Here is a 21,686-nt window from a genome sequence, read left to right as displayed (position 1 = left end):
TAAATACATCTTGTCATTTAAACCAGTTATGTGCTAGTAAACAGTGGTGTGCTTAAAAACCAGCTTTCTAGGAGAAAAGGCAAAGTCCAGATGTGTTCCATGGTGTAAATTCTCCCAGCATGTTCAGTTTCAAGCTCCCACTGTGAGGTCACCACCCCTGGAGCTGGAGGGAGGCTAATGGTCCTCACCAGCCAGCTCCAGTCACCACTGCATTTACCATCCCTATGTCCCTATTAGGTAAGTTCTATTTTAGCCCCATTTTCTAGACAAGAATAACAAGGCTCAGAGACACTTATTTCCTTGCCCAAGGTTATATGGTGAGAAGCAGCACAAGGATCACATGCAGGTCTGTGTGGATTTCAAACCTCATGCTCTCTGGCCCAAACACCCGCTTCCGTCCTACCCCGTTGCCACCTCAGCATAATAATACTGACTTTCTCGTAGAGAGGTGACAGCGAGAGTGTGTCCCTCTCCCCAAACCCTTGTGTTTTCTGTGCCCACCTCTGTTCAACCACTGTTCAGAGGTCACTTTTCAGGGGAGGTGACTCTGGTTTGGCTCTGGAGAACCTCCTGCTGTCTTACCAGCTGTGACCCTCTGTGAACTTCCCACTTCTCTCTTCCCAGGCAGTGGAAGGATGCACCTTCTCCCCACTCCAGACAGCTTGAACCACATGCTTTTTTTTTTTTTTTTTTTTTTGCGGTACGCGGGCCTCTCACTGTTGTGGCCTCTCCTGTTGCGGAGCACAGGCTCCAGACGCGCAGGCTCAGCGGCCATGGCTCACCGGCCCAGCCGCTCCGCGGCATGTGGGATCTTCCCGGACCGGGGCACGAACCCGTGTCCCCTGCATCGGCAGGCGGACTCTCAACCACTGCGCCACCAGGGAAGCCCCACATGCTTTTTTAATAAATAGCCAATAGGCCCATATCCCCCATGTCCTCACCTCCCTAAATAGCCCCTTAGGACATAGGGGCCCTGTTGGCAGCGCCTGTGCTTCCCTCTGCTTCTCAAACTTGAATGTGCACAAGAATCATGTGGGGACTTGTCAAAGGTCAGATTCTGATTCCAGGTCCAGCATTGGGCCATGTCCCTGCATCACTAACAGGATTCAGGCGACACCGATGCTATCACTCCACGGCCAACCACACTGTAAGTAGTGAAGGTCTGAATTCCAAATGTTCAAATCCCCAGGCTGCTTGTGGGACCCCCGATACTCCTCTGCGTCTCAAGGTTTTGTAAATCTTTGAAGCGATTATAGCCTAACCACAAACACCTTGGAGTTTGCCCAATTCACGTGGCTCCTGCATGGTCACTTTCTGTGATTAGCTTATTCTAACTCTTATTCAACAAACACAAGTCCTCACTCTATACCAGGCCCGGGATGGTGTTGGGAATATGAAAAGACCCAGTCTCTGCCTCAGGGAGCTGACGGACTCCTTCATTTGGCAGGAAAGTGCCTACTACATCCTTCTGCTGGGTTTCCTGCAGCCATGCCCACGGGGCTGTGCTGGCATTAACTGATGGGGCGCCTTCAGTGCTCTGGCTCAAGGCCTCAGAGCCAGGGAAAGTTTGTTTGCCCAGTCCGTGGACATGGCCAGGCCTCCGAGGGTCTCACCTTCAGCCCACAGGACTCTGGGCTCTACTCGCACACCCACTGCAGACCTGATGTCCCCTCTGGGAGGCCACGGGCATCTCAGATTTCCTATGACCAAGAGAAAACCCTGGGCTCCTGCCTGCTCCCCACTCTTTCCCCCAGTGTCGTAACATCTCAGGAAACAGCATCGAATCCACTCAGATTCTTTCATTCCATTCTGCCACATTAAATAATCCACCAGCTTCACGTCTAGGGAAGCCGAAGCCGTCCTCTGCTGTCACCCAGCATCCTCTTGGCCACCCACTTGCCCCCATAATGCTTTCACAGGGAGCCCTGACAATGCCCCGGGATTGCGTCGCTCCCCTGTGTCCCTCTCCATCAACTCCCTGGGTCAAAACCTCAGGCCCCTTCATCTGGGAAAGGAGGCCTGCAAACCTGGGTGCAGCCCTGCTCTCCATCCATATCTCACAACGCCTCCACACTCTGGTCACAGGAGCTCTCAGACCCCAGCGCAAGCCTTTCCACCATACGTCACACGTGTGTGCACATACAGATACATACACGCCCAGACACACAGACACCCACAGAGATAAAGCAGCACACATCTCGAAACACAGATACACTCCACACTCCACAGACACACCTAGATGCCCACACACTCATACACAAGCCGACTTCGACACACACCTCACACCCATACACCCCACTTTCTATGGCTGACTCCTCGCCCTTCGAGGTCACTTAATAACACCCTCCCCCTGCTCCCCTAACACAGCACACTATTGATTTTCTTTGCAGGATCACAATTTGTGATTCTTTTATCTTATTGGTTTCCATGCTTTTTGGCTGTCTCCCTGGCCTCTCCCAGACAGCCCGTGCCAGGAAGTCTTGGACATTTTTCTTTTCTGCATTGCTGTAGTCTCAGCTCCCAGCATACAGTAGGCACTCAATAAGTATTGAAAAGAAGAAGAAATAATCCCATAATCCTTTTCCTATTTTAAAAAGGGGGCTGCACTTACACGTTTGTCTATGGGTTAAAATGTCCTGGAAAAACAAATAAATGTGGAACAGCCAGGAGAGAGCTGAAAGTTCAGGAGACTTACTGTTCATTCTATTGTCATCTTTAATGCCTCCCTTAAAAATATTACATGTATATTGCTTATAGAATAATGCATCTTTGAAAATTAATATTTTAAAGTGGGTTACCCCAGTGGTTCTCCAAGTCGGCCCAGCATCCTGGCAAGAGATGTCAGGCTGGGCTCCCAGGTGGGTGTTGTCAACACCCTCCTGGGTTGGGGTGATGGGTCTGAACACCAACTGTGTTTGAGATCCAGGGGTCCACACAGTCCTCCCCAGGCCTAAGGGGAAGGGGCCTGGGTGGAAGCCTCACGTGGGCCTCATTTCCCGAGTCCTCTATCTTCATGGCCAGCCCATCTGTCAATGAAGGAAATTAAGTTTGTCCAGGGCTGGATGTTCCTAGAGTCATACAGCTGGCTGTGAGAACCAAGAGGACAAGGGCAGAGATTTCAGCTCATAGTTTGACAGTTTTTTCTAGACTCTTTGCAGGAATGGAAGCTGAGCAAACTGGCCTATAATCCTGAAGTATGCCCTCACACTGGTTTTTATTTAATAGAAATTTGCATATTACACATACAGCCCTGTTCATATTATAATCTCACAAAACTTCCCTTAACCTGAAGGATTTTTTAAATTTTGTAGTAAGATTCACAGGGCCTCCACTGCAGCCTTGCCACTTCCTTACGAGGGTACTTCAGGCTTTCAAAACAGCCCTTCCCTCCTCAAGTCTCATTCCCTTCCCAACTCCAGGCTGTCTTTTCCACCCTACCCAGTCACACAATGATGTCCTTTCTCCAAGTGTCTGATCTTCTTAGAGAAGACAGAGATTTATAGAAGAAAAACAAACCATAACAAAAAAACCCAAAGGGGCTTCCAGTTTGTCCTCTGCTCGCCCCCAACTCTGCCAGGTCCTTCCTCTTTGTAGGATGGAAAGAAGAGGGGATTGTCTCTGATCCTCTGTTTTCACCTGACATAAATGAAAACTTTTTCTATTAACCTGTTCCATGGATGGCTGTCTGCCTTGCCTCTTCTCTTTGAACCTCCCTGATTGCATCTCCATGGAGTCATGTTGGTCCTTTGCACATATCTATAGGGATTTGGTCTAATTTGGTCTTCTGAAAGTCCCATTTGCCTTACCGATCCCTGGACAATCTCAGGTTGAGATAATGTGGCATCTCACACACCCCTCCCCCCCCCCCCCCCCACGGTTCCATGAACAGTCCTTGAATATTCTCTTCAAAATGCACCTCCTGGAATATATGTAGCTGTTGTTGAAGCCACAGATTACTATCCCTGAGTGAGCCTTCATCCTCCCAACTCCCTCCTATCAGCCTAAAAATGACTTACAAGGCAGAGAGGGCAAATATAGAGCATGTGTGTGGCAACTGCCACTTCCCTTGCCTGTGGCAGACATTACTAATGGATTGGCCACGCCTACTCTGCAATCTAACCCACCAATGAATCTAGTCAGTTATACTTCTACAGTTGAGCTCAAATCAAATCAATTCTTGAGCCGGAAGCGGCCATGCAGCCTGAGCGCAGTCTGGCAGAGCTCGCTGCCCCGCGCCGCAGCGCATAGGAACACCTGCTGGCCCGGGTACCGCTCGCCCGTGCGCCAGATGGCCGTGCGGGTGCGTGAAGGTACAGGGCAGCGCTGCCGCCTCGCCGGCCGCCGTGCTCAACTCGGCCGGCACCTGCATGGACCAGCGCTGCACCGGTGCACCTGCGGGCGGGCGGGAGGCAGGGGGCATGCGTCAACACTGCCCGCGCCCTCTGGGGGCCTGGAAACCGCAGGACTCAGGAAGCACCCTCCCTCCCCTCGGGGGTAGGGGGGGAGTCTGGAAACCCACCCCAGGCCTCGAGAGGCATCTCCTAGGACCTTGACTCCCGTGACTTTCTAGGTGCCTGGACCCTCCCCCCATTTGCCTGGGACTATTTGCCTCACTCAGGTCGGTCCCACCTCACTTACAGGCCCAGTGACCTCAGACTTTTTCCCATCAAAACTTGCCCTGCTGCAGAAAATCCCTGGGATCCTGTGGTTACAGTACAGTCCCAAGACCCCCTCAGATGGTGATAATAATAGAGGCACTTACGGGGCATCTCTGTGTTGAAGAAAAAAAAAAAATTCTTACCCTTCCTTCATCCTCCACCATCCTTGCTCAGACGTCTGCAATATCCTTTGAACTTTATCTTCTAGTTTCTCAAGTCTCTTTACCCAGAGTGATTTTTTTTAAAGCTTCAATCTTTCAAACATAAACCAGATTCTAGCATTTCTCTACTGAAAATCCTCTAATGACTTCCACTGCAATTAGAATAGGATGCTAACTCTATCCTGTGCTCAAGCCCTGCATAAGCTGACTTTGTTGGTATCTACTTTCAGCCTCTCCCGACTAGAATGTGAATTCCTTTACGGGAGGGAGTTTGGCTGCCCACTTCAAGGTATGGCTCCAGTGCCTAGAGCAGTGCCTGACACATCAAATGTCTGTATACTGAATTAAACTGTCTTTTGCTGATCCAGAATGTGGTCTAAGACTCCTTCTCAATGTGGCACTTCAAGAAGCCACCACTGAATTCTCAGAGTTGGCATGCAAGACGCAGCCTGCTTTCAAAGCCTGTCTTGGTGGGTCTACCCACCTCCAATTATCTGGGAATGAGACACTGTAAAAATAAATCATTTTAGCCCTCCAGACCAGCTGACTTCCTTTCATTACATGTAGTAAACTTTTTAGTCCTTACTCTTTGCAGTAGAAAATGTTTTGGTGGGGCAGAGCTTTGGGCCCGACAGGGCTGCTGACAGGGTCCCTCAGCATTGGGCATCCAGTGGCAGGGACCTCGGGGAGTCTGTGAAGAACTTCATTCATGTTTTAACCGATGCATCAATGAGGCTGTCACTGCAGAGAAAGATGCTTAGGAGAGTCAGGCCATGCGTTACTGCTTCCTTGGTACATTACTTTTCACAACTGGCTGAGTCACCACAATGGCTGGAAACAGGTTCTAGAAAAACTAAACTTCTAGAAAGCCCAGGAGTCCCAGAACTGGAGGAACCACTGGGAAGAAGAGAGAAAATATTTGGGAACTGGGAGCCCAGACAGGGGTGAGTTCTGGGCTCACTGACTCATTTCCCTGTCCAGGGACATCTTGGAGCAAAAGGTGAACATTCTCGTGCTCCCGTCAGGTTTCTCGGGGAACGGGGATGACGGCAGGAAGAAAAGAAGATGAAAGCAGAGAAGAGTAATTAGTGCTATTAATTACATCTCAACCACAGCCTACGTTTCTGCCCCGGGATTAAAGAAACATTCATTTGGAACAACTATTAAGGTCTTAAATTCAATGCTTCACAAATCAGGGCAGTGGAATGAAAATTCTTTCTCTGTAGGGACCAGGAGGCAGAGAGCAGAGAATTTTCTATCCAGGTTGCTGCAGCCCAGCTGGAAAAGCCAGTGCTTGTGAGCCTGGGAGGAAGACCATTCACTTGTTATTGTTGTTGGCTAGTTGGTTTTTTTTTTAAGCTCTTCAGGCAAGGACGTGTTCCAAATGTATAATCCAATGTGCTATAAAAGTCACTAATGTGATTATACTTTTATATCATATTAGAGAAAATGAACACTAATTCAATACCAAACACTAATTCGGCAGAACCCCAAATTGCTGAGAGGCTGCAAAACATTTACTGTGCTGAATTTTCTGGCGGTGCCTGAGAGAATGCAGTGGTGTTTCCAGGAGTTAGGCAAACTGGGTGGTCATACAGGTCGGGGTCTGCTGGGGTCTGTCTTCCCTGTGCTGTACAGATGCTAGGGTGGTTTGCCGGGAACACATGTTCTGTCACCTCAGGAGGGACTTCTCAATGCTCAGAAGAGTTTTTCAAATCATAAGCAACGCAAATCCGTTTGGATTTCTAAATTAAGCGTGTTGTTCAACAGTACTGGAAGATGGGAGACAGGGAGCCTCTAAATCCGAGTTGAGGTTGAGAATGGTTTCTCAGAAGTAAGACTGCTAAGGAACTATGGCCTAGGAAGTTATATTAATGGCCAACGTTTAACTGAGTATTTACTGTAAGATAAGCGCTGTTAAACTTTCCTCCCATTCATTCTTTTAATCCTTAAGATGATCTTCTGAGGTAGGAACTTTTTTATACCCATTTGACAGGTGAGGAAAATGGAGCCTCAGAGAGGTGAAGTGACTCATTCAAGGCTACACAGCCAGTGAGGAACAGAACAGCCAGGCATGCCAGGCCAGGCTGATTCCAGACCTGCATTCTTAATCATTCAACTGAATTGCTATTAGGTAAGAAAGTCTGGCCAATTGACCAGACAATTACGTGCATTATCTCATGTTAATCTTGAGGCAACTCTTGGGTAGATTTGTTATTATTCCTATTGTACAGCTAAACAAACTGAGGTTCAGAAAAGTGACCTAACTTGCTTAACGTCACATACTACATGCAAAGTGACAGAGCCAGGACTCATAAACACTGTACTATACAACTTCCCAAGTCCCCAAAACTAAAGCCACAATCCTCAAAGGGAGGTCTCGTCCCCTGCCCAAACCTCTGTTCAACAGCCCCTCTCACACGAGCTTCCTCTGCATTTTCCTGGAGACTCTTCTCCTCCCACTTATGGCCTGGGGGAGTCCACGGAAGGGCCATTTGGATCAGCTGCCAGAACAATTCTCATTCCCTGGAATCTCTCTTGCAGGATCCCTGACTCCCTGTTCCCCCAACACCTCCATCTCACAGGGACACTGTCCTGTTTTATTATCACACACCACCGCATCTCCCCATCCTGGCCAGCCGCATCCAGAAATGCAGGGCCAGAATTACGACGCATCCGCTTGTCTTCATAAATAATATTTTGCAATTTCCTCGTCCAGGGGCATGGATAAATTATTCTCTGCATCAAGGTTACGATGATCAAAAAGGTGGCCTGGCTGGCCTTCCTCGAGAGTGGGGATAAAAAGGAGGCTCTGATTACATCGAGGCGCCAGGCTGAGGCGGGAGCCCCAAGTCCTGGGCTTCTGTTTTGTGGCTGCACGGCAATCAGATATCTGAAAATGCATGAACTCTGATTTTAAGGTCCTGCTGGAGAAGGGACTGACGTGACAAGCAGATGTGACTCTCACATCGTTCATGGGGGTTGACAGAAGAAGCCTTCTGATGACAGTGCATTTAGCACTGTTTTCTTGTTCCCTTCACTGAGAGGCCCCACGTACCCAGCCACGATCATATACGTACACGTGAGCACACACAAACACAGACACACACTCTCTCCCGACAGCAGGTGTTAGAGGCTGAACTGTGTTCCCCGAATTCTTACGTTGGAGTCCTAATCCCCTGGACCTCAGAATGTAACCTCATTTGGAGACAGGATCTAAAATGAGGTCATTAGGGTGGGCCCTAATCCAATATGACTGGTGTCTTTATAAATAGGGGAAATCTGGACACAGACATGCAGAGAAGGAGAATGCTTTGTGAACATGAAGATGGCCTTCTCTTAGGCAAAGAGAGAGGCCTCAGAAGAAACCAACCCTGCCAATACCTTATCTTGAACTTGTAGCCTCAAGAACTGTGAGGAAAGTAAATTTCTGTTGTTTAAGCTGCCCGGTCTGTGATACTTTGTCATGGCAGCCTCAGCAAAAGAACGCATTGAGATAGACTCTGAAAAAATCTGGAACCAAGGTATCAGACGGATCCTACTGGAATGAAGCCATCAGTAGTATCTGAGGCTAATTTGTGTTCTTAATTATATAACCTGCTTATGGTCTATTTGCCACCACTAAAATAGAAGCTCCATGAGGGTACCATATCTGTCCACGACTTTATCCCCCAGAAGTTAGAACAGTGCCTGACTCATAATATATTTGTTGAAGGAATAAGTGAATAAATGAATGAATGCCAGAAAGGATGAATTTTGCTTCACATGCCACCATTTTGAAGGATGGTAGCCAGAGATGCCTCTTAAAATAGAATGCAGTGGCTTACCCCAGCAAGAATATCCCTGCACCTTGGGTTGCTTCATGAGATGCAAAAAAGAAAAAGAAAAAGAAAGAAAGGAAACTTTGCCCCAGTTCCCTCCACCACCAATTTTTAAGTGCTCAATAAATATCCACTGACTGACAAACAAATGGCAACAGAAAGCCCAATTCTTGATAACCACTCAGAAACATCCAGTGAGATGGCCAGACCCAACCTGTTAGCATTTGATGGTGGGAGTGGGCCTGGCCAGCCTTCTGCAACTTCTCAGCCAGCCAAGAGATCTCCCACCCTCCTTGGGGAGGCCAACAGCACCAGACCCCTCTCTAGCTGAATGGCAGCACTGAGAGCTGGTGACAGACACAGTCCACCACTCCCCACACATGCTCATGACACCCCGCCCAGTCTCAGCAAGATGGCACCAAGCTACAGCCTTCTGCCCCCACCCCTGTCACCCGCCCTCCGTGCATCCAGTAGGTGCCCGATTCTCATTGCCCTCCCAAATCCAGACGGAACTGCGAATTCACCCTGTCAGTGCTGTATATCACTTTGAGATATATACCATATTAGCAGAAAGAACTGAATTATATTGCATTCATGATGCAATTAAACACTTCACTAGGAATCAATGTAAAACTGATGAGGCCTGAAAGTAGTGCATATGGCTTAGAACATTATAAAACATTACCTTCACTCAAATCCTTTTCAGTAGCAATTTAAATCTTCTTACAGTTACTGCTGCCAATGGTAAACCATCTACTGATTCATAACAGTGCATGGTAACGAATGAATTTTTTTAAAAATTTATTCAACTACTAAATTACCCATGAATCCGGAATAGCTGACAGGAGTAATCTGAATTATTATTAGCTCTGCAAGTATTCTGCATTAGCCAATTTAAAACCACGGTTCTCAGGCAGGAACCAGTTAGTACAGCCAGAGTGTTAAATGACTGCAATAGTTCTTCATTTTACTGCTGCTTACATTTAAAGGTCAAGAGATAAAAATTACATATGACTCCAAACATAGGAAGGGTGTTTATCTTTTTCTATGAATCGGGTGAGTTGTAAACTTTAAAAAACATCTGAGATGTAATTGTACAAACTCAAAGGCCTTTGGGGTATTCAGAAATCAGAAGGCTGGTCTGGGGGGGGGGGCGCATTTTTCTCCCTCCTCCCTCACTGCCAGGAAAGATGACATGCCCCTCTTACTTGTGGTTCTGAAACTTGCTCCCTCAAATAATCTAGTCCCTATTTTTCCACTCTGACCTGCACATACCCCCAGGCTCTTCCTAGCGCTTGGGTAGCTCTGGAAGGATCTCGAAGCCACAGCAAGAGGAATTCACAGGAGTGGGAGCTCCCTCCCCACCAAGAGGGCATTTGGGCCAGCCCTCTGCCTCCCACCTGGGGCAGCAGAAAGACTGAATCTTCTAGGCCCCTACTCCCTTCCCGAAACTGCCTTCCTGTTCATGCTCACTGTCTGTTGGGTTTTTTCCCCTCCTCCAAAAGCCCAAGGGAAAAACCAAAGCGAGAGAAATAAATAAAGAAGCAGCTTTCTTCAGGAAGCCAGTGTTATCAATGCATGGTTGAACAAGGGCCATAAAACACCAGCCTTGTTTCTTTGCATTGCTCTGGCAAGATGAGCACATGGGTTTTGAGCTCATCAGAAGGAAGAGCTGGGCAATTCAAGGCATGACTCTTCTTTTTAAAATTTCTTTTCTTTAGGGAAGAGTTTTTTTTTTTTCTTTAACCACAGAGTTGATTTATGCTCATCATAAGAAATTCAAATGACAGAGAAGCATACAAAGAAAAACGTTTGACAGCCCTGTCTTTCCACTTTGTATTCAGCTATCAAACGAATAATAATTAAGCACCTACTGTGTGCTGGGGCACTGGTGCTACAGCTGTAACCAAAACCATTGGAAAACCGTGGGGTCTACTCCTCTGGGTTTTTCTCTACATGTCAACTAACATGTACATTCATAGGTAGAATTTTTCTCAAAAGTGGGATCCCATTCTACTACTTGCTTTATTCACCCAACAAAGTGTCCTGGACACTTTAAACTGAAAGGTACAATTCTACCATGTGTATGGACCATGTATTTGCCTAAACCTGCAAGGACATTTTTTGCTAATATGAACCATCTTATAAATGAACATTATTCAAGCTACCAATTAAGGGTGTGCCCAGCCTTATGCCAAAGTGGATGTTCAAACTGGCTGTTCAACCCGTCCGGACATTTTAAGGGTGAGATGGTGTGAGGGGTGCGGCACTCCTGTGGAAAAATCCTTTCAACAGGCAAAGAAAGTATTTGTGTCCCATACTTCCCTCAAACGATCTTTCGTGCACAAGCTGATTTCCATGGATTGATGTGGCTTTAAGATATGAGCACTCACAAGCTTACAAGCAGCAACAGCATGAATGAAGATCTGCTATTTGCAGGCTGGTGAATCCACCTTGGTGGGTCTGACAGCAACTACCCGATATCCTCTGCGTTGCCAGGAGGCCCCCAGTTAAACCAGAGGATCTAACTGGGGGTGATTTGCCTCCAGAGGGACATCTGATGATGTTTGGAGACACTTTTGGTCATCTCAGTGGGGGAGTGTGTACTCCTGGCACTTAATGGAGACCAGGGAGGCTGTAAAACATTCTTCAATGCACGGGATGCCTCCCCACACCACGACAAAGAACTATCCAGCTCAAAATGTCAACAGTGTCAAGTTCAACCTTGCTTTAATCAAAGTCTGGGTCATATGGTTGAGAGACCGGGTTTTGGACAGATCTGTGTTCATGGTTCAGTTAAGCCATTTGCAAGCTGTGTGACCTTGGAAAAATGACCTAGCTTCTCTGTACTGCAGTACTATTAGTGTCCTCACCTACTTATTAACAGTGTCTACTTAGGGTTCTTGGGAGGATTACATGAGATAATTTGTGTCAAGTATGCAGTGCAGCATCACTTATTATTACCAGTATAATTATCATTATTATTATTAATTGTAGCAGCAGCAGCAGCAACGAAAGCGGTATTTTTTTTTTACCGTGGTAAAACACACATAACACAAAATTTACCATTTTAACCATGTTTTAGTGTACAGTTCAGTGTCATTAAGTACATTCACATTGTTATTGCAACCATTAGCACCATTACCACCATCCACCATCCACCACTTCTTCATCTTGCAAAACTGAAACTCAGTACCTATTAAACACTAACTCCCCAACCCCTGGCAACCACCATTCTACTTTCTGTCCCTATGAATGTGACTCCCCTAGGCGTCAATCATATAGTAGGATACAGTGGACTCATACAGTATTTGTCCCTTTGTGACTGGCTTATTTCACTTAGTATAATGTCCTCAAGGTTCAGCCATGTTGCAGCATGTGACAGGACTTCCTTCCTCTTGAAGGCTGAATAATAAATTCCATTGTATGGATATACCACTTCTGTTTATCCATTCACTCACTGACGGGTACTTGCGGGTCTGACTCTGGAGTCAAAGCTCTGACTGTCATACTAGACTGCCACATAGCACTAGACTTGGTACTAACCCTCTCTGACTCCGCTGACTCTTCTGTAACATGGGGTAATGAAAGAAGCTACTTGCAGCTACCCCACACTGTTCCAATTCCCACCTGCCTCACCATCTGCATTAGTTTGCTAGGGCTGCCATAATAAAGTACCACAGACGGGGCAGCTTAAAGAACAGAAATTGCTTTCTCACAATTCTGGAGGCTGGAAGTTGCAGATTGAGGTGCTGGCAGAGTTTGTTTCTTCTGAGGCCATTCTCCTTGGCTTGTAAATGGTCATCTTTCCCTTGTATTCATATGGTCCTCCCTCTGTACACAGATGTCTGTGTCCTAATCTCCTCTTCTTATAAGGACACCAGCCACACTGGATTAGGGCTCACCCCAATGACCTTATTTTAACTTAATTACCTTTAAAGGCACAAATAATTACCTATCTCCAAATATAACCACATTCTGAAACATTAGGAGTTAGGACTCCAAAATATGAATTTTGAGAGGACATAATTCAACTCATAACACCATCTTCTACCAGAGGCTGGGAAGCTATAGCATCTTATTTCCCAGACTCTCTTGCAGCTACAAGTGGCCACTGAGAGTTCTGGACAATGTAACGAAGATTAGATATCCCTCTGGAGGGCTTTGCTTCCTAAATTAAAAAGTAAAATCCTCACTGGAAGTAAACCTTTTGCCCTCTGCCCCTTTGGCTTTCCCTTCTTTTTCCTTCTTGGCCTGTAGACATGAGACCTGGAGGACGAAGAGACACCTTGCAGCTACTGAAGATGAAAGCCAAGATGGTGGAATGGAAAGACAGAAGGGTCGCCTACCTGTGAACTTTGTTATGTGAGAAAAACAAACCCGGAGATGTCCTTCAGTAGGTGAGTGGATAAACTCTGGTACATCCAAACAATGGAGTATTATTCAGTGCTAAAAAAAATGAGCTATGAAGCCATGAGGGAAATTAAAATGCATATTACTAAGTGAAAGAAGACAATCTGAAAAGTTTACATACTATGATTCCAACTATATGACATTCTGGAAAAGGCAGAACTCTGGAGACACTAAAAATATCAGTGGCTGCCAGGGGTTGGAAGGTGGGGAGGGATGAAGAGGTAGAGCACAGAATATTTTTAGGGCAGTGAAAGTACTCTGTATGATACCGTATTGGTGGATACATGTACATAATTATATGCTTGTCCAAACCCATAGGAAGTAAAACACCAAGAGTGAACCCTAATGGAAAATGGACTTTGGGTGATAATGTGTCCATGTAGGTTAATCTATTGTAAAAAATGTACTACTCTGGTGTGAGATGCTAATGTGGGGGAATGGGCATATGTGGGGTCAAAGGGGATATGGAAACTCTCTGTACTTTCTGTTCAGTTTTGCTCTGAATCTAAAGCTGCTCTAAAAATAAAGTCTACTTAAAAATAAATTAGTAAACCACTGGCTGAGTTTCCAGTTATTTGCAGTCCAGTGCATTTCTTAAAGGAGCAGAACCTCCAGTGCATTTCTTAAAGGAGAAGAACCTCAGAGGGCACTGTGGTCACTGGCTGGGCCCCACAATGGTACAGGGGTTCTGGACAGAGGACAGGGTAGCCATATTGGAGCCAGCAAAGCCTGATCAAACATGTTATGAGATCAGAGATCCTACGTGGGCCCTTCTGCCCTCATGCCCTGATAACATGGGGGAAGGTGGTTGGGTTGGTGAAAAAGAGAAATGTTTATTGCTCAGAAGATCTCTTGGGAAAGCAGGAACTCAAACTCAAGATCAGGAGGTGGGATTAAAGATGGATGCCAAGCTGCCCCCAGGGGCTTCCTCCCAACATCATCCGTCCCCAAGATCCCAAAAGAAGACTCTGCTCTGCTTATCTCAGGGGCACAGAAACTTCCCATAGGGAAAAGTTGTGACCAGAGAGCCCAGTACCCAGTTTACTCAGAGACAAGAGAAAGAGCTGCTTCCATGGCCCACATTCCTCCCCACCCCACACAGCCTGTTGGATAAAGATCTTTGGAAAGGCCCAAGAATTTTGCCCCCTGTTGCCTTCAACAACTCCACTCTGTGAAACAGGATTCAAGCACAGCTCCACCCATGGGGATGAGAATAAGTTGGGGCATTCATTCATTCATTCATTCATTATCTTTTAAGTATTCAGGGGTTTCAAGCTGGACGGTGGGACTTCAGAGATGAATGAGGTGGGGACATGACCTAAAGGTCTTCTCAGCAAAGTGCAGGAGAGGGAGGTACACAAAGTCTCCATTATGTGTGCTGTCCTTCTGCAGAGTGAAGTTCAAGGATGTCTCAAGAAGAAGCAGGGTAGATGTCTGGGGGTCCTTAGTTAGTCTTCTCATGCCCAGTGGGGAACCAGTAAGTCAGTAATTCATTGAGTATTTATTAAGCACCTTCTGTGTCCCAAGTACCATTCTTGGCAATAACCAGGGGTGGGGGTGGGGAGACATTTAGGGCCCAGTCCTGGCCTTCAAAGACCTCATGATCTAACAGGGAAGTATCGCAAGGCAGTCCGGGCACCGGGCAGTGGTGGGTTCACTGTGAGATGTGAGAGTTCAGAGAAGGCAGAGCTGGTCAGAGAAGAATTTTTGGAGGCAGCGGCCATGCTACGGCACATGCTACAGCACAGCCATGAATGCCAAGTCAATTCAGACAGACAGACTCTGTCAGGGACACCAAGCAGGTACCAAGGAAATGCAAAGAGGTTTTGAGCAACGACTAGTCATCCCAAGCCTGAGAAGGGGAATCACATGAGATGCTGATGAAGAGGGAAACTGAGTCCTGAGAGCATCGAAGAATATGTCTGCACACACATCCCATGCCACGCATGCCAGAAGGCAGATGCTGGACAGCTGCTTAGCAGGCGCATGCACATTGATGGAGAAGGCACCAGGCGCCAAGGCCTCCGGAAGAACTGGGCTCCAGCTTGGAAAGGAGACATTGTCTCTTTAAGTGAGCGTAACACTGTATCATCCTTTCTCTTCCTATTTTGGGTTTTATTAGCAAAGCAGTACAATGTTTATACTAGTGGGTATTACATTTGCCAGAACAATTACAGTATGACAAATGGTACATCAATGTAATCCATCAACCTTGCCAAGACAGGAATCCTTTACTCGGGACTGCCATTAATTCTGCGCTCTGGTCTCTGGGGTCCTGGGCCCGAGTAACCATGACAACGTGGACGACGCCTGATGCAAATGCTCGGGCTCCGTGAAGGATGGGTACTCCTTGGTGTGCTGGAATTTAACCTCCGACATCCGCATATTAGTCTACTTGGAGGAAGAAACTAGAGTTTGGGGCTGGAAAAATCCAGGGCACTTGGGGGAAGAGTTTTTTCTCCATCATGGCACAGCGCCTCGGAAGTGGGGAAGGATAGGCACCTACGGGTTGTGTGGCCAGCCTGTCGCGCGTTGCTGGATATCAGCTCCAAAGCCAGGAGCAAATTCAGGCAGGGATGTGTCAAGTCTCAGTAGCAACGGCAGCTTTTAGGAAAGCCGATGGGGACACGGGGCAAAGACACAAAGGCATTGAGCATCTGGAGAGAGGGGAGAAGGGGCAGCTGTTTTTTGATCTATACCGAAAGCCTCAGAGATTCCAAAAAAGCAAACACCTCCCTAGGCACATGGAGGAAAGATGATATGGTGCACACCTGACCCTCTGACTGGTCTACTCCAGCTCGAACAATTGATATATAATTTCTTGACCCTGGGCTCCCCCAACCTCCCCCAGCTGTAGCTTCTCAGAGCAGCTAAATCTCGATGGTTACACACAAGACTGCAGTCATCAGCTGCAAATTCACCAGGAGTTTCAGGGTTCCTCGATTCATCCTAACCAGCAAATTATGAGCTGGGAGCAGCTTTATAAAATATGAAACGACTGCTGTCAGTTTTTCCATCAGTTCTACATATTTTGCTGTTAACAAAAGGAACCAATAACCACTTCTCACAAGGAAAAACAAGAATAAAATCAAAGGCCCCTAATGGAGACAATCTCCAAAGTGCAACAACACAGGCCCATTTCTTTCTTTCTTTTTTTTTCCTTCCCTGACAAATCAATCTGGCCATGGTCCAAGGATACAGGCAGACAGACGGAGCTACCTCACCTGTTTTATTAAGCCATTACCAGGATCATTTTATTCCCATTTATAATGTTCAATACATGGTCTGAAGACTTTTCTAATATAGTAATTAGATGGAACACTAGATAGATGGATTAAATTGGGACGATATTTTATGCTATTGTACATTGCTTTACAATATTCTGCCTGGTTTCTGAGACACCAAAGTGTGAGCATGTGTATGTGTGTGTGTGTGTGTGTGTGTAAATATATCCCTTTTATTTTGGATGAGAAAGCTGTACTTTGCATGTGGCTAATCTCAGCATGAGCCTTCCCATGGAAATCTGATGGAAATGTATGAATCCATGCTAGAACTCACCAGCAAATCCATCCTACATTCCTGCCCCCAAACAAAGGTTGCCCAAGTATCCTCAATGTTCTCATGGTCACTGCAGCTGACGTTCACTGGGTGCTTACTAGGCACCAGGCATGGAGCTGAGACCTTGACATTCATCAGGAGGTCACATAGCTTGGGGGCTAAAGAGCACAGGCTTTGAAATTGCCCAGAGCTAGGTTTAAGTCCTGGCTCTCCTACTTACTTGATGTGTGACCTGGAGGAAGTCACTTTACCTCTCTGAGCCTCAGTTTTCCCTACCTGTAACATGGGGATAATATCGGTACCTATCTCTCAGGGCAATTCTTAAAATACTTAGATGATGCTTAGCATGGAGCCAGACAGAGAGTTAAGTGCACAGTAAATGTCATCTTTATTATCATCTTGTTTAGCCCATGGAGATGGCATCATGCCTCTTTTACAGATGGGGAAACTGAGGCTTAGAGAAGGGAAACACTTTACGCAGGTTACCAAATAGGTGGCAGGCGTGGGTATCTGTGTCCAGAGTCTGTTCACTTAACAACCACAAAAGACTGTCTCATCTGAAGGGAGAAGAAGGGACACTTCTACCAAGAAGTGTGTGTGTGGGGGGGTGGAGGGGTATTGAACTAAGCCCATGAGCCCCTAATTTGTACCTAAGATATGGACTTAAATTATAATCTTAATTCTCAGGGTCTAAGAAATCTAGACTTTGGTGATCAACAAAGAAGATCTCCCTTCAAGTACCCTCTCCTCTCATCCCGTGAGATGACACAAAACGTGAAACCAGAGAAATAAGTCCTGCAGTGTCACCGGAGCCCACTCACTTCTCAGGCACCATCCCCACATGGGAAAAACGAACCACCGAAAAGTCAAACCTGGAACATCATAAAGAGATACGATGCCACCTTACAGAGCGGAACACTGACGCTCAGAGAGGTGGTGTAACCCGTCTGCGGTCACACATTTTTAAGGTCCCATTAGGGACCCCTGCAGCACTGCAGCCTCTGCGGAGTGTAACAAGGACTGCAGATCCTCCCAATTCCAATTATGCAAACAAACAAACAAATAAGCAAACAAACAAAAACCAATCCTGCCCTCCTTGTTCCCCTACCAGGTCAGCTCACCTGTGCTGGAGCTATATTTAGCTGTAGCACTTTTTCCAGTTTTATGTGTAAATGGAGAACATCAACTGGATGAAACCTATTAATATAAAAGAGGAAGACGCACCAGCCACAAAGCTTGAAACTGACTGCTTCTGAAGACCTGTCTGCCATGACCAGGAAAATAAAATTATCCTCCGTACACATTTTTCTATATCAAAAGAGAGTTCTTGATTTGACAGGTGGTACTATAACTCATTAAAAAAAGAGAAAACTTAGGGCTTCCCTGGTGACGCAGTGGTTGAGAATCTGCCTGCCAGTGCAGGGGACACGGGTTCGAGCCCCGGTCTGGGAGGATCCCACATGCCGCAGAGCAACTAGGCCCGTGAGCCACAACTACTGAGCCTGCGCGTCTGGAGCCTGTGCTCCGCAACAAGAGAGGCCACGATAGTGAGAGGTCTGCGCACCGCGATGAAGAGTGGCCCCCGCTTGCCGCAACTAGAGAAAGCCCTTGCACAGAAACGAAGACCCAACACAGCCAAAAATAAATAAATTAATTTTTTTTTAAAAAAAAGAGAGAAAACTTGGATAAAACCCCCAAAATCTCTTTGCTGCCAGCTCAATCTACGGTACTGATGGAAAAGTGAGACTTGCCTCCACATCAACTGTTCCCCATCAAGAGACTCCTGGATCTGCTGTTCTCATTCCTCTGCCCAGGAAATTGGGCCCCTGTGTAGCCCTACATGGGTGCTTGGAAAGTTGTTAAATGGATTTCCAGCTCACCCCAACTCCTCTGCTGCTCTTGCAAGTACAGTCAACACAGAACACCGCAACACTGGAAAAATTTCTATAAGGAGCAAGGTGAGGAATAGGAAGCTGAAGCAGAATAGGGATGAAAAAGAACAGAGAAGTTACTGGATATGCCAAATACTGACATTTACTCTGGGCCAGGCCCCATGACCACATCATTGCTTCTCTCAACCACTCCGTTCATATCCCCATTTTACAGATAAGAAAATGGGGGCTCAGAGAGGTTAAGTGACTTACCCAAGGTCACACAGTTAGTTCAGGGCAGAGTTGGAATCTGAACACAAGTATGTCTGACTTTAACATCTAGGACTTGTTAAGAATGAAGAACCCTTTGGCAGACTGAAGGTAGGCCCACACTTTTGACATAATAGGCAGTTTCTTGGGGGAAAATTGTTCTTCTGAAATCTTATCCTGTTTGAAATGACCTTGGGAAGCTCAGCCCTGTGGAAGGAATGGACAAGCCTGTGTGATGCATATAACCATCTCTTTGTTCATACACTTTGTATAATAGATTTTCTTACATCAGGTTTTCTTTGCCACAATACAAAAGCCTCCCAAGGAAGGGGAAGCAATTGGCTGGCTCTGAGAAGAGGTGGAGAATTAGATCAGATAAAGCCAGGAACTCCCACTACCTTAGAAGAGCACTTTCTGAGGATCCAGGAGGCTTTGCCCCAATGCAGAACTAGAAAAACAACAACTTCAGTAGCTATGACCTCAACTGCCAGTATTTCTGAACATAGGCTCTCTTCTTGGACCAGCTGTCCCGGGGCTCCTTTCCTGGATCATTGGGTCTCCCAGGGAGGAAAATTTCACAACTGCCCAGAGACCCACTACACAGACTGTTCCTTCTGGAGTCTGACTTTGGTGTTTCTTGCTGCATCCAACCTCACTTCCTTATAGAAATATCTGTGGTGATGACAATGCTACTTTATCTAGCCTACCATACAGACCCTTTGACTCTTAGTGACAAGAGGGGGTGTTGTGATTTTTTAGATGAACAAATTAAGGACCAGAGATGGGGAGTGACTTGTCGAGAGTCACACAGCAAGTGAGGGTTGCACTTTTCCCCAGCATGAGCACTGAACTCTTCACATAGGGCCCCAAGGGGTAGAAGGAGATTCTTGCATCTCAGGAGGGGCTCCATCCCCCACCTAGGCCCCCAACTCTAGGAGTCATCCTTAATCACTCCTTTCTCCTCCATATAATCTATCACCAAATCCCCACCATTCTGCTTCCTAGATGTCTCTTGAATCCTGCCCCTCCATCCCCACTATCCCCCAAGGCGTGCTCACTGGGCCCTTCACAATCTCTTGCCTGGATCATGGGCCCGGCTTTTCCTTGAGCTCCTACCTCCATGCTGGGCTCCCCTAAACTCTTCCCCATGCAGCAGCTCAAGAAATGTTAGTCACTTGTATCATCATCTTGTTTGCCAAGGAGATGGCATCATGCCCATTTTACAGATTGGGAAACTGAGGCTTGGAGAAGGGAAATACTTAACCAAGGTTGTCAAACAAACAAGTGGCAGGCAGAGGTGTCCGCATCCGGAGGCTGCTTACTTAACCACATCTCCTTTGAAGGGGAGGAGAGACACCTGTACCCAGAAGGTGCCTAAACTCTAAACACCATTCTAAAATCTAAACCACAGTACTCCCTGCTCAAAACCCATCTGTGGCTGCTACTACGCTTGAGATAAAGTCTGGCCCCCTCACCATAAACTCATGGACCTGCCCACCTCGCGCTCCCACTGAGCCCTATCCTGGCTTAATGCTTCAGCCCCATAGCCCATCTCTGGGTATCTCACCCCCACGCTCTGCCCATGCAGTTCTCTTGGCCACAAATGCCATTTGCTATTCTTCCCTCACTGGCCCTGCATGTCCACTCTCTGTAGTCCACCCCAGGCCAGGGAGGCAGAAAATGTCCCCAGAACACACACCCCCTTTCTCTGCTCCCCAAACCCTCTCCTTTCTTCTCCCACCAAGCACACTGGGACCAGTCAGACCAGCAGGATCCCTTTTGTCTCTGAAGAGAGCCTCCAGCTGACAAGAAGGAATGTCATATCCACGATCTTCATTATTTTATCCCCCTGTTGTCCTCCCTCTCCCCTTCCTTGGGGATCCTGTGACTCACGAAAGGCTGACAACCTGCTGGAGGTCACACAGCATCAAAACTGGGACTTGAGTCCAGGTTGGGTTGTCTTGGGTCAGGTGCTCTACAAGAAGAACCTGAGATGGGGATTCTTGTGCTGGAGATTCATGGAGGGAAGGTGCTCAGGAGGAAGCTGGAGGGAGTGAGGGAAGCAGGCAGGGGCAGGGGGAGAAGATGGGGAGAGAGGTGGGCTCAGCAGGAGTCCAGTATCAGCCTGATCCCAGGGGGAGCTCTGGTGGGTGAATGGTACCACAGGGAGGTCCTGTCTTGAGGGAAGGCGGCCAGGCTGTTGGTCCCCTGAATCAGTCAGTCAAAGGCTGTAGGCTGCCCCCAGAGTAGGGTGGGATGTAACATCTATGGGCAGACAGCTCCTAGAGGCTGAGACTCCCTGGAAAAGGGGGGCAGCCAGGAGCTGCTATCAGCCAACTCACAGCAGCTGGCAGTGCTGGCTGGTAAAGGGATCTGGGGGTGCCACCAGTGACATCCCCCATAGATCTATGACCCTCCTTCTTCCTAAACTTCAGCAGAGAAGGGTGGCAGAGTTGAGGATTCTTTGCCTAACCCAAAGCCAAACGGTAGCAGTCCATCTCCTGGAAGGGAGACCCTGGGGGCTGCTGTGGGGAAAGTGAGGTTCAGAAAGGTTAAGCAGTCTGACTGAGGCCACAGAGCATTTCGTCCCATTTACCATGGAGCCATTACCTTCTGTAATAATGAAGAGCTGACAGGCAGCCTCTCTGCTATTCTTCCCCCTCCCTTCCCCATGCCCCTACCCACACCCTTTCCCCACTCCCATATAGCTGTCCCTCCCTTTGCTGGCTCCCCAGAGCCAGGGTGCTGGATGGAAACAGTGACACCTTGTCAAACAGGCTTTTGATAAATGCAAATCTCTCTTAATTTGAATCTAATTATCAATGAAATGAGCGGCTCCCAGATCGCTTCTCCCCATCAGAAACTGGCAGATACGTCTGTGTGCAGAGTGAGACTGGCATCTGCTGGTCCTCATGCCAAGCCCCACCTGCCTGG

The 21,686-nt window shown here is 47.2% G+C and overlaps 1 protein-coding gene and 1 long non-coding RNA gene across 2 annotated transcripts in view; one reads left to right on the top strand and one right to left on the bottom strand.

Annotated features, from left to right (window-relative positions):
* Positions 1-21,686, bottom strand: part of CUX2 (cut like homeobox 2) — a 195,001-nt gene that overhangs the window by 143,163 nt on the left and 30,152 nt on the right. The window lies entirely within an intron of this gene.
* Positions 207-675, top strand: LOC141276246 (uncharacterized). The gene is made up of 3 exons (XR_012325511.1): positions 207-237; positions 310-346; positions 625-675. It is a non-coding gene; the product is annotated as an uncharacterized lncRNA (long non-coding RNA).

The sequence above is a fragment of the Tursiops truncatus genome, chromosome 13 (assembly GCF_011762595.2).
Source record: "Tursiops truncatus isolate mTurTru1 chromosome 13, mTurTru1.mat.Y, whole genome shotgun sequence".
Lineage (NCBI taxonomy): Eukaryota > Metazoa > Chordata > Mammalia > Artiodactyla > Delphinidae > Tursiops > Tursiops truncatus.
Note: the sequence above shows the minus strand (reverse complement) of the source record. Positions and strands in the feature narration are given on the sequence as shown.